This window comes from Urocitellus parryii, chromosome 2 (genome assembly GCF_045843805.1).
Source record: "Urocitellus parryii isolate mUroPar1 chromosome 2, mUroPar1.hap1, whole genome shotgun sequence".
Lineage (NCBI taxonomy): Eukaryota > Metazoa > Chordata > Mammalia > Rodentia > Sciuridae > Urocitellus > Urocitellus parryii.
Genome location: NC_135532.1, coordinates 204,610,350 through 204,622,682, shown reverse-complemented (window position 1 = coordinate 204,622,682; position 12,333 = coordinate 204,610,350). Strand labels below are relative to the sequence as shown.

Below are 12,333 nucleotides of genomic sequence, written 5' to 3'. Positions count from 1 at the left end.
AGACTAATCCACAAAGTTACAACTATCTTATATTTGATAAAGGGGCTAAAAGCATGCAATGGAGGAAGGATAGCATCTTCAACAAATGGTGTTGGGAAAACTGGAAATCCATATGCAACAAAATGAAACTGAATCCCCTCCTCTCACCATGCACAAATGTGAGCTCAAAATGGATCAAGGACCTAGATATCAAATCAGAGACTCTGCTTATGATAGAAGAAAAAGTTGGCTACGATCTACATATTGTGGGATCAGGCTCCAAATTCCTTAACAGGACGCCTATAGCACAAGAGTTAACAGCAAGAATCAACAAATGGGACTTACTTAAACTAAAAATTTTTTCACAGCAAGAGAAACAATAAGAGAAGTAAATCGGGAGCCTACATCATGGGAACAAATTTTTACTCCTCACACTTCAGACAGAGCCTTAATATCCAGAGTATACAAAGAACTCAAAAAATTAGACAATAAGACAACAAATACCCCAATCAACAAATGGGCCAAGGACCTGAACAGACACTTCTCAGAGGAGGACATACAATCAATCAACAAATACATGAAAAAATGCTCACCATCTCTAGCAGTCAGAGAAATGCAAATCAAAACTACCCTAAGATACCATCTCACTCCAGTAAGATTGGCAGCCATCAGGAAGTCAAACAATAACAAGTGCTGGAGAGGATGTGGGGAAAAGAGTACTCTTGTACATTGCTGGTGGGACTGCAAATTGGTTCAGCCAATTTGGAAAGCAGTATGGAGATTCTTGGGAAAGCTGGGAATGGAACCACCATTTGACCCAGTTATTGCCCTTCTTGGTCTATTCCCTGAAGACCTTAAGAGAGCGTACTACAGGGATACTGCCACATCGATGTTCATAGCAGCACAATTCACAATAGCTAGACTGTGGAACCAACCCAGATGCCCGTCAGTGGATGAATGGATTAAAAAATGTGGCAGTTATTCACCATGGAGTATTACGCAGCTCTAAAAAATGACAAATTCATGGAATTTGCAGGGAAATGGATGGCACTAAAGCAGATTATGCTTAGTGAAGCCAGCTAATCCCTAAAAAACAAATACCAAATGTCTTCTTTGATATAATGAGAGCAACTAAGAATAGAGCAGGGAGAAAGAGCAGGAAGAAAAGATTGATATTAAACAGAGACACGAGATGGGAGGGAAAGAGAGAGAAAAGGGGAATTGCATGGAAATGGAAAGAGACCCTCATTGTTACAAAAAACTACATAAAAGAGGTTGTGAGGGGAATTGGAAGAAAAAACAAGGAGAGAAATGAATTACAGTAGATGGGATAGAGAGAGAAGATGGGAGGGGAAGGGAGGGGGGATAGTAGAGGATAGGAAAGGTAGCAGAATACAACAGTTACTAATAGGGCATTATGTAAAAAGGTGAATGTGTAACTGATGTGATTCTGCAATCTGTATTTGGGGTAAAAATGGGAGTTCATAACTCACTTGAAACTAATGTCTGAAATATGATATGTCAAGAGCCGTGTAAGGTTTTGAACAACCAATAAAAAAAAATATAGACCACAAAAAAAATAATGACTTCAATTGATTAAAAATTATTTTATAGAAATGCATTAGTCTTAATGGTATTCATAAAGATAATGAGCCCAAACCCCAAAACTAACAAGAATGCATCAGAAACCATCCAAGGTCAATAGGGCACCCATCCCTTTCTTTGAGAGTGGCAATTAAAGAGGAAAAATATGATATAGTCCCATTAATCCTGTGTAATATATTTCAAGTAGTCTGTCTTAGTCCATCTCTGCTGTTATAACAAATTATTTAAGACTGGATAATTATAAAGAATGGAATTTTTTCCACAGTTTTCAAGGCTGGAAAGTCTAAGATAAAAGCACTGGTAGACTCCATGTTGGATGAGTGCTGCTCTCTTCTTCCAAGACACACCTCTTACTGTGTCCTCACATGGGAGAAGACTAAAAGGGCAGTTTCTTAACACTGTTGCATTGTGAGTTATTTAAAATATAGGTATACATCCACTGCCACTATTCATGAAATATCGTGGATTTTTTTTTCCTTGAGATTAGTCAAAGATTAGCAAGCCATTTGAACACTAAGTATATAGAATGTGAAGACAAGCTCTATAACTATTTCAGCAATGTTTGAAGTCATACCAATCCTGTACTTTACAAAATTTTACTAAAAACTAATGAAATTAGAGGACTCCAGTTCAGCTGTGTCACAACTTCCTCTTCTCTGCACCTGTCAGAGCCCGCATTTGATAGAAAACTAGATGCAGTATTTAAGGAAATATCCAGGTTTGTGGAGTTAAAATGGCAGACTTCCTAGGTAATTTCTGATGGCCAGAATGTATGGGCTGGAATGAGAATGTATGAACTAGAATTAGAAAAGAAATGCTATGGCATACTGTTTTTTTACAAGTTGATGGATCATGATGGATATACCCAGGGTATATCAGTTAAAGAGTTATACCATGCTTTTCACACATATGGCAGATTTTCTTCATTGGAATTCTTCATGATAAATGCTGTATCTAATGCACAAGTGAGAGATGGCAGCTATGAAAATGACTGTTTAAAAGGAACAATGCTCAAATTTGATTCTTCATTGGTTTAATGTTGATGTTTGGGTCACTTATTGCTTCCATGTAGATTCTTTTCGGTGCATATGTTACCCAAAATACTGATGTTTATCCAGGACTAGCTGTGTTTTTTTCAAAATGCTCATATGCCTTTTAGCACTCTGATCTACAAATTTGGAAGAACTGGAAAGCTCTAGACCTGAGATCACTTATTAAATCATATTTTCCTTTTGTTATATTAAAAAAAAAAGAGCATGGTATTAGCACCAAAATAAACTTGTAGACCAATGGAACAGAATAGAGGTCACAGAGACTAACTCACATTATTACAGTTATCTTATATTAGACAAAGCTGCCAAAAATGTACATTGGAGAAAAGATAGCCTCTTCAACAAATGGTGCTGGCAAAACTGGAAATCTGTATGCAACAAAATGAAAGTAAACCCCTATCTCTCTCATCATGCACTAAACTCATCTCAACCTAGGAATTAAAGTAGAAACACTACACTCATTAAGAAAAAGTTGGCTCTAATCTCCATCATGTCATATTTGGCCCCTGCTTTCATTGATGTGGCTGTGTCCTTGTAGTATGTGGTTTTTAAGTCCTTTGGGTATAAACCAAGGAGTGGGATAGCTGGGTCAATTGGTGGTTTCACTCCAAGTTTTCCAAGGAATCTCCATATGGCTTTCCATATTGGCAGCACCAATTTACAGTCCCACCAGCAATGTATGAGTGTGCCTTTCTCCCCACATCCTCGCCAACACTTATTGTTGTTTATATTTCTAATAACTTCTATTCTGACTGGAGTGAGATGAAATATTACTCAGCATTAAAAGAAAATAAAATCATGGCCTTTGCAAGTAAATGGATGAAGTTGCAGAATATAATGCTAAGCGCAACTAATCCAATCCCCCAAAGCCAAATGCTAAATGTTTTCTCTGATATAAGGATGCTGATTCATAATGGGTATGGAGAGTGCATGGGAGGAATAAATGAACTTTAGGTAGGGAAAAGGAGAGGGAGAGGGAGGGAGGGGGCATGGGGGTAGGAAAAAAGATGGAATGAGATGGACATCATTACCCCAAGTACATGTAAGAAGACACAAATGGTGTAACTCTACTTGGTGTACAAGCAGAGACATGAAAAAATGTGCTCTATATGTGTAATATGAGTTGAATAACATTCTGTTGTCATATATAACAAATTAAAATAAATAAAATTTAAAAAAAGAAAAAAGATTCCTATAACACAAGAATTAAAGCCAAGAATCAAAAAATGAGATGGATTCAAAGTGAAAGGCTTTTTCTCAGCAAAAGAAACAGTGAGTTGTATCGCGAGCATATAATTTGAGAACAAATTTTTACCAAACACACATCAGATAGAGCACGATAATAATAATTTTTAATGCATATAGTGACCACAATTTGAAGTTCAAAACTCATTTTAAAAGAAGACAGAAACTAAGTGAATAGTTATTCAGTTGTAGGTATGTTGCAATTTTGAATAACTTGAATCCACCTTAGAGAATTCAGGGAGTCTGTAGAAATTTCATTTATCTACTTCTATAAATTGTTTTTGTAGGTTATTGATATAATATTAAGTGAGTTGTTTTAAATTATTGCACTTTATGTTATTGTCTAGAAAGGTTTTTTTATGCATTTCAATTCTGAAGTATAGGATATAACAGAGGAATATATATAATATATATGTAATTATGTTTGCCTTTGTAGCTTGAGTTCAATAAAAGTTGTTAAATAATAAAATGCACTTTTTTATAAAATATGAGTGATTATTTGAAAAAAAATGAGCATTAACCATAGTCTCCTATATGAGGGTATCTAAGATAAAAATAGCCATGTATGTTTTGAACTCAAACAACAGCGCAAAAGCAAAACAAATGTGACTATATCGGTATGTTAAACAAAGATGTTTTAAATGACAATTCTAATACACATATTTTCTATAAAAACATGGAAATTAAATAAAACATTTCAGTGTAGAAATGGATATGTCATTTGTAAGGATAACAGGCTCAGAATTTATTGAGTATTTTCCTGCCAGATGACAAAAGAGATGAAAACGGCAAAAACCTCAACAGACTATGTTTGTTTTTTGTTTTACTGACTGACTTTCTGCCAAAAAACAGTGGTTCAATTCGGAATGTAGGCTTGAAACAATAATAAATTTTCGTTCAACTCCTACAAGAACTGGCAATGTTTAGTGAAAAAAATTGAAATGATTTATAATTGCCATTGAAATTTATGTTCAAACACTGCCATATTTTAGACAATTCTCCTAGAAATTGATATTTAAATATGTAGGTGGGGTTATAATTTATTATTATTTTTTACTAAACATTTTAACAGATCTCATTAAAATCATTACTGAATATCACTGGAGGGAAAGCATTATTTCAATTAATACATGACTCATTGTATGGATGCATAATTTTTTACCTTCCCACTCCTCTAATGTACATGTAGGGTTTTTCTCATTTTTCTGTTATTTGAAAAAAGTGTTCAAATTCTATTTGAACTACTAGAATAGGTTTGCAAAACTAAAACTTTCTGCTATATTTTCATTCCTCTTATTCTTTTTAAAGTTTATAAATGTACATAACACTTATTCCTATATACATATGAGATTTCAACATCAAAGTCAATGTGATACATTATTATCCATCACCTAAGGTTTGTGTCATTAATTGTATGGGGACATAAGAAAGTATAACCAACAAATGGCTATACCTCCTTTCTGAATATTTAAAGAAAGAACCTGTTCATTTCAACACATTCCTTATAAAAGTAGCTAGATAAGTGAAGAGCTATCAATGTAATGTAATGGCTTTATATAAACTAAAAAAAGATTTATAATTTTTTTCTTTTTCTCAAATCATTGAGTAAACAAGGATATTATCAAAATAAATATTCTCTTAAAAGTTATTTCTAAAAATTCATCTGTAAGATAGACAAACATTTAAACTGAATTGTTATTCAGAGAATTTAACTTCTTGAATAGCAAATCAAAACTTTTGGAAAATAGCTTAATACTGAGGAAGGTCTTGGAAAATCAAATATTTTTTAGTTAATGTCTTAAATTTTTTGAACAAAGAAATTAACCATAAAAACTAGATTGGACATGCAAAACTTGTTTAGAAGTGACCCCAAACAAAATAAAAATCACTCTATTTCTTTTTATGTCTTCCTAATATGTTTTAGTCAGCTTTTTAACCACTGTGATGGAAGACCCAACCAAAACAACTGTAGAGGAGGAAAGGTTTATTTAGTAGCTAATGATTTCAGAGGTCTCAATCCATAGACAGCAGGCTCCATTTCTTGGGAGTTTGAGGGAAGGCAGAACATTATGGTAGAAGAGTGTGGCAGAGGGAACCAGCTCACATGATGATCAGTAAGCAGAGAGAGATGTCTTCACTCTCTAGATAATATATACCCCAAAGCCATGCTGCAATTGGAAACTCCTCCAGCCACACCCTGCTACTTCAATCACCACTGTTAATCTTATCAGGGGATTCATTCTCTGATTGGGTTAAGGCTCTCATAACCCAGTCATTTCTCCTCTGAACCTTTTTTCATTGTCTCACATGTGAGCTTCTGGGGGATACCTCACATCCAAACCTTAACACAGTAAAATTTTCAAATTCCAATTTAATAAGATTTATGGACTAAAAAAATGATGACTCCACATCCCAATTATGAACTATTATCTAATCATTGGGAATGCAAAAAAGTATATATAAAATAAGGGTGATAGAAAACACTGGATATTCAGCACAAACTACATATTTGGTGCTAAGAAAGCTTTCATATTTAGTGGCTCATTTAAGAAGTTCTACCTATTTGGAAATATTTGATAAAGATTTTCAATAGGGACTATGACCTCACATTACATCTCAAACCCTCTTCATAAATCACTTACAAAAATGACATACTAAATAATATAGAGGGTATCTAGTTATGATTCTAATATTGAATTTCCTGTTTAGAAAATGTCGATATGCATAAACACATCAACATATTAGTTTGGAGCATATGTATGTTTCATACACAGAAAAAAAATCACAATCATTCTATTTATGGAAGTCTACTCTGAAAACATGAAAATTTTAAGATAGAGGTACACAGAGATATCATTGTGTCCAGTAAAAATGATCGGTGCTGAATTATGCAGTGCACATGACCTCAGTCAATGCTTGGCTGGGACAACTACTCTGTAGCGCTGGAGTTGGGCATACCCATTGGGCTTGGACAGCCCACCTCCTGCCTTATTTGGCAAAGAACATTCTGTAGAAAACCTCTGAAGTTCCCTTGTATAAATAAAACAAACACAGGCTGCTCTCACTCTATCTGTCCTGCATGGAAGCTCCACGGCTGAGGTCCTAGAGCCGCCCTCCCCCACTTTTACTTTCTGTGTAGTATTTTTTGGGGGGTGGGGTCACTTCTTTTTCTTAGCTTTATTTCACAGCTTGTTCACTCCAGGCAAAGGAACTACGACTCAACTGCCCATGGGAACTTGGGTGGGATATAATAAAACTAAGAATTAGAAATCATAACTGAGATACTTACTTAAAAAAAGAAATTAAAAGGAGGAACAAATTTCATTTATGAATGATAATGTAGATATTGCGTATTATTTTGTAATGAGTTCTCTGGCAATTTTAAAGTATCAGCTAATGTAACTCCTCATTTTTTTTTCTGGCTGTTTTGCATTAATTTCTTTATGATAGAATGATAATTTCATCCTTGAGACTTCATTTTGCCTGTTAATGTTCCACATCTGTATTGACTGGTCATCAGTCTTTTATACACGGTCCTACAAAATTTACATGTACAAAAATACAGATGTCTAAGTTAATGATTAAAAAAATATGCAGAAAGTGTACACATAGGTATAGTTTTCTTTGTCTTTTAATTAAAGCATTTACTGTAGTGAATGCTGTAATACATGAAGTATGAATTTCTACCAGTAATAGTACCTAGATTGAATGACATATCAATGTATAAAAATTGTTTCTGTCAAGAATGTTATCAGAGGTGACATCATCACAATCTTATATAAAAGCCTTTGATTAATGGCATAGCCAAATAAATGTAATAAAAGAACATTGTAACCTTTAATATCTAGCAACCTATTATCAACTTGCTTTAAAATTTTAGTTGTTCAACTTCCTGGGTGACTTAAACATTTAAAAAGAAAGTTCAAGTGACAGATTGTTATTATTTCAGTTTATATTATCTTCAAAAATGACATAAAAATAAAATTAAGATATTTTTAAATATTGTCAGTTTTCAATAACCTATTTAAACAATTATTTCCTTAGATAGTACCAATAAATATGGGAAAAATTATTTCACTTTTTGTTCTAACTTTGATACATATCATAATGTGCTTTACCCAGAAAGCATATGATTTAAATACTTATTTTTTTTCAATTGTTTTTTTTTTCCCAACAGTTTTCACCAATTTGGACCCAATATTTTTTTTAATTTGATGCTGTTTTTTTTTTTTTCCAACAATGCATGCAGATGCTAGGACATACTCAACCGATTGTTTATTAGAATAATTAATCACAAATTAATTCAGTATTTAGAAGTCATTGAAATAAATGATAAAATGATTTTAGTAAGCATGTTTTCTGGTTTTCCCCCATTTTCCCCCTTTTTATAATAATATTTGTTACTTGCATCAGAAAAAAATGGAATTGTGTTCATAAAAAGCTTCTGCTGTCCTTTAGGCTCAAAGGTTGTATTTACATAAAACACTGAATTATGATTATTATGCTCCTTTATTTTGTACTGAATTCAATGATGAAAATCCGAAAATGTTATATGCCTAAAAAAAATTCAGTCAAAATTAATTTATATTAATCAATGATAGAATGGAAATTGACAATACATTAAAAATCTTAGATTATGTGTATCTGTATGCCTTCCTATTATTATATTAAAATACTTATTTAAAATGACTTTTTTTTGCTTTGTTTTGTTTTTTTCAGTTACTGTGTGATTAAACCCAGGGCCTTGCATAAACTAGGTAAGCACACCACCACTGAGTTACATTGCCAGCTCTTTCCATTTTATTTTGGGACAGGGTCTTGTTAACTTACCCAGGCTGGCCTCAAACTTGTTATCCTCCTGCCAAGTAGCTGTGACTATAGCCGTGTACCACTGCAACTGGCTAAAATGCCCATTTTAAAAGACAATCTGCTTTAATTGAATATATGACAAATTTGGCCAACCCTGATATTAAAAAAAACTTAAATTTTATGTTAATAAACAAGAGACTTTCTTCAGGGAACAATGAACTAAACACTGAAATATATCTTATAGCAATTCACATGCTATAATCTGAGATATTCATTATATGATTTTTTCCTATAGGTTTTGCTAAAAGATATTGCAATGATGATCATTTTTTTCCAATGAAACCTCTTACCCTCCTTTGTTTTAAGTTGACAATGAAAATTTTCCAATTAAAACCTTATATAGAAGGAAAATATTTGAACTAGTTTTCAAAACACGGGAGTTCTTAACACAACACTTTTAGAAACTAGGTTGTTATTATGGGTATTCATGGAAATTTTTTTTATTATAATTTATACCCAACTGTATAATTTATTAAGTTTCTTTGTTTGAGCAAATGATACAATTAAAATGAAAGTTCTTTGGTAAGACTAAAGTACTGCTTACTTAAAAGGTACTAGAATATTTTAATTTTTCTTGTGATTTACAGCATTGGTGCATAAATAATTCTGTCGCTAGAAGTTTGTGGAGCTGTAGATATGTGGAACATGTAGATAGATGTAAGACTCAAACTAGATATTTTATGCAAAATTCCTTTTAAAAATTAAGGTCTTCCAAAATGTCTAAAATTATGTTTTAACATAAGTAAATAAACAGATCTAATATGCACTCTTTCCATAACTATTGGTTAACCCTTTCCCTAGTTTGTTTGGGCTGCTCTAATGAATTACCATGCAATGGGTAGCTTTTAAAAAAACAGAAATTTCTTTCTTATTTCTGGAGACGAAAAATTTCAAGTTCAAGGCACTGGAAGTTTCTCTGCCTGACGAAGTCCTGCTTCCTGGAATATAGATATTCAGAATTTTGCTGTGTCCTCACATGCTAAACTCAGAAAAGGAGCAATCTGGGGCTGATGGCCTATTTTATGAGAGCATTAATCTCATTCACAACATAATCACCTCTCAAAGGCCACATCTCTAACATGGTACCATCACACTGAGAGTTAATTTTCAATATATGAATTTTGGAATGTCACAAACATTCAGGTCATAGCAATCATTCTTCTCCATAATATTTTATGAAACCTGAAAGGAGTTGTGCGATCAAGGAAATATTTTTTTTTGTTTTTAAAATACAGTGAAAGTCGAGTATTGTGATGTGAAATATAGAAAGCAGGAAAATTCTCTAAGAAGCAAAGGATGATCAATATTAATTATTTATTTTATTTGAAAATTTCACAAAGATTGAGAAAATGTATTTATAATTAAAATTAAATAATTAAACCTTTATTATAAATGCAAAATTAAGATGATTAGATGTTCAATTCTATAACAACAAAAATAGGCTATAGGAGAAGAATTTTAACGAAATGAGGTATTAATTCATGACTTTCAGGTCAGTGAGAGAGAGAAAAATAATTTGATCTTAAATAAACAGGATCTTATCAGTTTTTCAGGATCCTTGTTTTTCCTTTGGTTATTTAGCAGTGTGCTGACTTGTAAACACTCTGGAGAAACTTTCCTCAATCAACCAATTTAAAAAAAGAAAGTCCTGAGTGACTAAGAAGTAATCATATTCAAATTACACATTAGCCAATATTGTATTTTTGTTTATGTATATTGTATTATTCACTTCTAAGCACTACAACTTCTGTTTCTGGAGAACTGGACCCTCATTTGTAAAATTACTTAAAAGAATTTCTAGCATATGATAGGTACAATGTAATATCTACTTGAATGTTTTATTGTTATTCAGTTTGGGTCAGTTTCTTCCTTTGAAATACTTCAGACTTCTTCAGCAATTTACATATCTTTATTAATATCCTCTTGTATCTTGAATGATTACGCTTTCTACTTTAATATTATAACATCGTTTTTCTCTTTGTTGAACATTTTCAGTAGAATTAGAACTTGCCATTTCAGAGCTAATATTTATTCCTAATAAAATGGTTATATAGAAATAGGCAAGAGCAATGAAGTCCACCTTAAGAAGAAATCCACTTAAGAGCATCAAAATCCAAAAGTAAAATTCTGGATTTAAGCTACTCAAAATTCTTAAAAGAAAGGAAAAAGTGAAAATTATCTTAGAGTAACAGTTTCTGTATCATTATTTCACTTTTTAAAATAGTTTACTCCATTATTTTGGAAAATAAAATAATTCTCCCAGGGTGACATTTAGAATATCTTGGCATTCAATGCATTCTAAAAAATATTACAATTAATTTATACTTAATCATTCTGTGAACAGATGGCAGAACTAAATAGCATTTATATATTCAGCATCAAAAAGCAAGCTTGTTATTGACAATTCATAATGAGATATTTTAACAGGTTGGCCACTTTCTAGATAAAAATTCATTTGGTTTTTAAATATTTTTCATGTATACATTGTTCTCTATATTACATAAAAAAATAATATTTAACCTTCATTTTATTATAGTCATCTAGTAATTAGTTCAATGTATCTTTTAGGGTGTTCCAATATTCCAATTATTACCTATGGTCAGAAATGACACAGATATTCAGATTCTTTTGCAGATGGCTAACTTCTTTTTAATTGTTAGGAGTGAACCCGTCATGAATCTATCTTTCGAAGAAAAGATGATCACTTATTGTGACTTTGTAGGCAAAGTAGCTTATTTAGGTATCCTTTTGTCCCTTTTCTTGACTTAATTACATAGTTTATGAACTCTAACTTCCAAAATACTTCCAAATCACTGAACCCATCATAGTAGAAAGAATAATGTCCCTCCCCCTTTAGATGTCCACATCATTACTCCTGAAACTTGCAATAACTTCTGTTAAATGGTAGAGGCAATTAAAGTTGTAACCAGAAATAATATTGGTGATAACTGACCTTGAGATTAAGTGGTTATCCTGGCTTATCTGATCCTGTCTGTATATAATCACAATAGGGCTCTGCAGAGCAAGTGGAAGGCAAGAGAACCTGGGGCAGTTCCATAAACCAAGAGATCTGCATAGTCTATAGAAGCTGTGAAACAGCAAAAACGGATCCCCCCCCTGAGCTTTCTCAATGAATACAGCATTGCTATCACTGTGATTTTAGTTCAGTGAGGCCGTTTAAGAATTCTGACTTGCATAACTGAAATATAATAAATGTGTGCTTTTTAGGCACTAAATAAGTAGGTGTTTATTACGGCAAGAATAGAAAACAAATGCATCACATGTTTTCTGATATTTCTTACTGTTTTCATGCCTCCTCTTGTTCTTTGTGTTATGTGACTTCCTCCACACAATTAACACGCATTGTGCCATCATTGAGATAAAACGTATTTCTCAGAGTAGGCATGCAATTTGGCAATTACGATCTTTCTTATGACATGGTCAGTTTTTCATTTCTGTGACCAAAATAGCTAGCAGAGACAACTTAGAAGAAGAGAGATTTATTTTGGCTCATGGTTTCAGTGGTTACCCCAGTCAATGATTGACTGACTCCTTTGCTTTGGGCCAGAGACAAGGCAGAATA

At 32.8% G+C, this 12,333-nt stretch overlaps 1 pseudogene; it reads left to right on the top strand.

Moving 5' to 3' along the window:
- The first annotated feature begins 2,317 nt into the window (after window positions 1–2,317).
- On the top strand, window positions 2,318–2,783 carry LOC144253257 (transmembrane protein 50B pseudogene; annotated as a pseudogene).
- Window positions 2,784–12,333: the final 9,550 nt, after the last annotated feature.